Genomic DNA, 6,123 nt, shown 5'->3' on the forward strand with positions numbered 1-6,123 from the left:
CTCGGGCAACGGCTCTGGTGGACATTCCTGCAGTCAGCATGAGTGAATGTGTTTGGGATGCTCTGGATCGGTGTATATGACAGCATGTTCCAGGTCCTGCCAATATCCAGCAGCTTCGCACAGCCATTGAAGAGGCCACTTTCCACAGGCCACAATCAACAACCTTTTTTTTTCTTGTTAGAAATTCTAACAAGAACGTTCAAGGACTAACAAGTAACCTTTGAAACAAGATATATCAAAGGTGCAGACGCTGAATCTTTGAGATAAGGACCTCAGGAAAAAATAATAAGGAAGGCTTTGTAAATTCAAATACAGCAAAACCTATACAATCTGAAGAGGTGGTACACTTGCATAGTAAAGGCATTAAGTGCCACCCGAAAAAAAGCCACAACAGCAAAAAATGATTTATATCGCACACTTTTGGTGGGATATGTCTGAATAACTAAAGAATGAATGGTTGAGAGGTTAAAAAGCCACTTACTTTTCACCGTTTGCAACTTTAGCGAGGAGCCTGAAGCACAAGAGGCCGTTGTTCTTGGTCAGATGCACACATACTGTATGTTAGACAAAAAACATGGGAGAGGAGAGAACGGTTGAAATTGCATCTCCAAATGATAAGCTCTGTCGATTTGGATAAAAGCTAATGAAAAAAGCATACAAGAAAAAGAAAGTGGCCTGGTTCACACTGACTTTGAAAAACAAACTCAAACAATCTGTATAGCTGTAACAGTACAGCATGTGCACTTTTGCTGAAGGGCTAGTTGTAGCTCTAGTTTGATCATATCTGCAGGAGAGCAGAACTCCATGAGGTCTTTAAGGTGGAATTCTGAAGGGATTTGACAGCACTGCGCCACCGTGTAACCCTGAATCTTATTATAACACGGTTCAGCCTTGCAAGGACATGGCGTTGTCAGTCTACAGGAAGCACTTGACAGTATCATGGTGTGTGCTTATGGCAGTTGCTCTGTTGAACAGGCTCGTGTAAACAGGCTTGAGATAGACATGCAGCACACAATAATATTTCCCTTCTAGTGTGTACAGATGACACAAAGTAAAGCAAGAAGGTTCATTAGAGTTCATTATAATAACATGATACTGTACACCTCTGTTTGATCCCACAAAGTGGAAGTATTTGTAGGAAGCTGTTTGTTTGGTTCGAGACTCATTTTTTTCTGCCTTCATTAAAATGGGAAACTGTGAGGCATGAAATTACTGCCTGAATTATTGTCATTTGTGTAAATATTTGTGCAATATTAATATTCAAAACAGGACGCAGGAGATAAGTTATTATGATTACTGTGTTTTCAATTTTAATTGATTTTTCGCTGCGTGAATGAGCATCTCTAGTGCCAGCTTTTATTTTTAGACCTCTGTCCCACACACACTGTCTCAGAGTTCTCCCAATCATGTGAGAACAGAGATTATTTACATTTCTTCTAATTGCACAAGGCTATTTGTCAAACAGTGAAGGCCTAAACCAGTCACTCTATAGGCTACATGGGAATGTTTATCGTGTTACCAGTGTAACAGTGTTTTCATTTAGTACTAGCACATTGTCCCATAATATGAGCAAACAATGCCATCTTGTGGGCAATGGGATCAGACTCTATCTATCTATCTATCTATCTATCTATCTATCTATCTATCTATCTATCTATCTATCTATCTATCTATCTATCTATCTATCTATCTATCTATCTATCTATCTATCTATCTATCTATCTATCTATCTATCTATCTATCTATCTATCTATCTATCTATCTATCTATCTATCTATCTATCTATCTATCCCGAAAGCTTGTTATTTTAGTTGATAAAGTTATACATATTTTTCTTATTTCTTATTTTCTTATATTTTTCACGAACACACCGCTTTGCTTCAGAAGGCCTTTATGTATTACATTATTATTTAATATAACTCCGATTGTGTTTATCTGAAAAAAGAACGTCATATACACCTGGCTTCATGGTGAGTACGTAAATCATTGGCTAATTTTTATTTTTGAGTGAACTATCCCTTTAAGGCTGCCATCTTTGCTTGCTCAAACTTTTTTTTAACATTAAATGGAACACTGATGAAAAAGAAAATACTTTTATTTGATTGTGTAGTGCAATCAAATTGTATTTTTATTTTGCCTGGGGAAAAAAATGTTAGGCTATTTATTTGGACAGAGATGGCCTTTTCAGAATAGTGCAGTTAAATACTCTACCAGCAGGGGCTAAAGGGGTGCTCAAGAGCTATACAATTATACCTCCTCTTCTTCTTCTTCTTTTTTTTTTTAATAATAATTGCCACTACTTTGCTACAGGCCGAGTAACTTACAAAAACGCGCCAACATGGATAACTTACTCAAACCTCGCTAGACTCATCAACGTCATTAAAGGTAAGCAGCAAAAACAACTCTTGTTTTTTTCTCTCACACACAATATGCATGAGCAAGTTGCATTTCATTATTTCAAATGTGATAGCCTAACGTAACACCTTGTTTTGTTGTGACCAGGTAAATTTGGGTGAGCGGTGTGAACATTTAGGGTACTTTCTTAGTAAAAAGTACCAAAGAGCCAAGCCAATTATCATGGTTAGATCAATGCAACTGATGTTTCTTTCAAATAGAATATTTTTGTACGTATATTCAGTCACTTAAAGCTGGAAAATGTCGATACACTAGCTAAATGTTTGTCAATATGCATGTTCATTTGGGTGTCTACACACAGCTGCAAGGTGACTATGAATATGTTTTATAGAATATTTGTGGCAAGAATATGAAAGCGTCAGTTGAAAGGAGGGGCTTGAAGGGCTTTATGGAAGGCCAGCATCCATGCGAAGCACCAATCATTCTTTTTGGCCTAGAGTATCGTTGCTTTGCCCTTTCTAAAACAACATTCAGTCAGCTTTAAAGTAGATTTTTTATCTCAAAAAGACTCCATCACACACTTGTGAGCTGGGAAATGCCTACCATCCTGTCTGTCTACACTGTATGTTTATTTGTGAGAGCTTGCTGCAAGCAAAGATGCTGAAATTTGAAATGTTAATTTCAATAAATTCACTGTCCATCTGTGAAAGGTGGGAGTTTAACCCACATAACTAACTTATTTCACCCTAACCACTAAATGTCTGACAACAGATAACCCTTACCTTACAGATAAATATTTGGTGCATATAAATACTTTTAAAAATGCTCAAAGAGGGAAATGAATCCTCAATCTAATGGCACCTCCATAACACAAATGGAAATTAAATGGAAACAGGCAGGTAAATTGTACCTGTTCAAAATGTTGTCAATCAGTTTGTAACAAAGTTTTTAAGGCTGTAAAATTATATCAATGTTGAATTTTTTCTATAATAGGCATATCCAAAATCAGTCATACAAAATAAGGCTGGTTTATAAACTTGGTGTCTTTCATTAAAGGAATAGGTCATCCAAAAATTCATCATCATTTTCTCACTCTCATGTTGTGAACATAAAAGAAGATATTTTGAAGATCATTGGTGCCCAGATAGTTAAAGGCACCCAATGACTCCCATAGTATTTTGTTTTCCAACTATGGAAGTTAATGAGTTCTTCATTCAACATTCTTCAAAATATCTTCTTTTGTGTTCAACAGATGAATGAAATTCATACAGGTTTGGAAGAACTTTTAATTAATGACAAAATCTTTATTTTTGGGTGAACAATCTAAGGAAATACAGGAAATACAGGCAATCCATGCTTTGCACCACTAGATGGCAGGCTTTAACTTTACACCCGCTCCTGATTTAGTTACAGGAGATTTCACTAGAATTGCATTTCACTTTAGTTGTGCATTTTATAGGCTACTGAAGGGAAAATCTGATTTATCTCAATTTTTTATTGCACTGGCAAGTGAAGTTTAATTTCTGATTACCTTGCAATGGGAGAAATCAACCCAGATTCATCAATTTGCTGGTTGTTATTTAACTATTTCAACTCAGTAAAGATAAGATATGATACATGGGCAATATAATTAGCTTTTGGTCTAGCCCTCGGTCTGGTTTAACTTTCTTCACCCATCTGTTTTTATCACAATGTTCACTCTCACTCTGTGTAGCAACTTCAGTCCATCCATTTGAGAGAGTAAATAAACTAAAATGACACCATTTTAGTTTTGATTTATAGAGAGCAGTTGTTGTCAGCAATGCACCCTTCAGATTTGCGTGATATGTAACATTTTATTACATACAATAGAAAAGATTCATGAAGTGACATCTGTCATTTAGGTACTTAGTTTAATCCTGATTCAATATGAGTCTAACTTACATTTCCTGTGATGTACATGGTGGATAAACACAATGCCTTTTGTGTAAAACACTCAGTGACACCAAAATACAACATCAGCGCTTTTTGATGAAGGTAGGAGGAGCACAATGTTTGCTTCTGCTCCAAAGCGCGTGGTAAGGGGGTTTGGACCTCTGCTGTTGTGGTTTTGGCAACTTTGTGGTTCAGCAATCAAAAGTGCTCATGTTCTCTGAACATCAAGTTGATTTTCACTTCTGTGGTTTAAAAAAAATAAGATAACTGATTATTATTCTGTACTGTTTACAGTAAAAAAAATCTTTTTTTTTTTTTTTGTAGTTCAGTTTTTCTCAGTGGGGTCTCTGGCTTTCAGTTTGGATAGAAATATGAATGTGTGCATGTAGGGATCAGGCCATTTGAATAGAGATTTCTCAGTGGAATGTATAATTAGACAGAGGCCTGTGAAGGGAGAAAGGTAGGCATCTCTCCAGCCCTTAGGCTACTAGCTTCAAAACTTTCATAACTTCATCCAACAGTAGCTGGTACAAAGGCTAGGTACATGAGTTCAGTTTTTTGAAAGATGACTTTAAAATAAAAGCAACGATATGTCGGACATTGGATTAGATGCATTGTGTGAGATTTAGATTTAGAGTAAAAGAGCTGCATTTTGTGCTTTAGTTTGTTTAATATCTCTGCAAAATGCATGATTTCAAAGAAAGTTTGACTTGGCCGCCTCACATCCCTCCGTATAAGCTTAAATCTCACAGTCGGGTCCATGCCTGACGCAAGTCTGACGCATGCAGCCAGAGCAGACGAATAAAACCGACTAATGAATTGACTTTCGAGACTCAGGATAATATGATAAAACACACTGGAGACCTGTGGCTGTTATTAAACCAGTCAGCACAAGTCCGAACCAAAAGAAGCACTGCTTGGTTTTAATCTGTCTCATTCATTTTCCGTGGATGTCTCTATAAAGCATTAATGCTCAAAGTTTGGCTTTTGGAAAAGCTCTTACGGGAAAAGGGAGCTATTCTTTTCGTTGCCCTTGACAAGTGAACAATAGAGGCGGTATTGTTGAGAGAAGGTCAGGTTGTGTAGCAGGTAGTGTCTTTGGAAGGTAACTTGGGCAAAGCATGGGGCTTTTGTCTGTGTCTGGCTCTCTGGTTGGACTCTCATGGCAATCCGTACCCCCTACAGCAGTGACCGGATTCATCCTATTAGAATGCAGCGCTCATTCGCTGCCTCGGCTCACTGGTGGAGAGAGGAGGCTGTGGAAGAGAGATGAACGATTTTAGCTGGGAGAATGCCAAGCAGAACTCAGTCTTTTCTGCTCTTTGGATTTTAGTGGTTTTGATTTTGTTTACAGCGGAGGCTGACATCTAAAAAGAGCGGGCCAATATAATACTATATATTTCAGTAAAATGTTGCAAAATCATTTATTTATAATGCCTTATAGTTCATATATTAAATCATATTTATTTATAAAATGTTATTTTATTCATTTTCACAACAAAATTAACGGGAAAAAAAATAGTTTGACCAAAAAAAAAAAGTGCAGTATTCATTGTAAAATTACCACTTCTGTTAATCCTCTGATTAAAAGCTGATATTTATTGGAAGTCTAAATTTAAATAAAATGAATGAATAAAAGTACATTTTGTTTTATATTTGTATGTTTAAAAATGATAGGTGGATCCTGTTGTAGACCAATACAATCCATTTTCAGGTACTCGCATAGTTAGAAAAGGTAAAAAGCCTTACCTTTCTTACTAAGTGAGTGCTTGGATGCAGATTTTCTTTCTATACAACAGGATCCACCTATCATTTTTGATATATCGTTCCCCTTCTGGGAGCACCTATAGTATT

The 6,123-nt window shown here is 36.6% G+C and overlaps 1 long non-coding RNA gene across 2 annotated transcripts in view; it reads left to right on the forward strand.

Moving 5' to 3' along the window:
* The first annotated feature begins 2,280 nt into the window (after window positions 1-2,280).
* The window catches only part of LOC120473158 (uncharacterized), a 36,225-nt gene continuing 32,382 nt past the window's right edge, over window positions 2,281-6,123 (forward strand). For both annotated transcript variants that reach the window (XR_016146863.1, XR_005621552.2), the window contains exon 1: window positions 2,281-2,385. This is a non-coding gene — a long non-coding RNA (uncharacterized LOC120473158). The remainder of the gene's footprint in view (window positions 2,386-6,123) is intronic.

The sequence above is a fragment of the Pimephales promelas genome, chromosome 16, assembly GCF_988280905.1.
Source record: "Pimephales promelas chromosome 16, fPimPro1.hap1.1, whole genome shotgun sequence".
In the NCBI taxonomy this organism is placed as follows: Eukaryota; Metazoa; Chordata; class Actinopteri; order Cypriniformes; family Leuciscidae; genus Pimephales; species Pimephales promelas.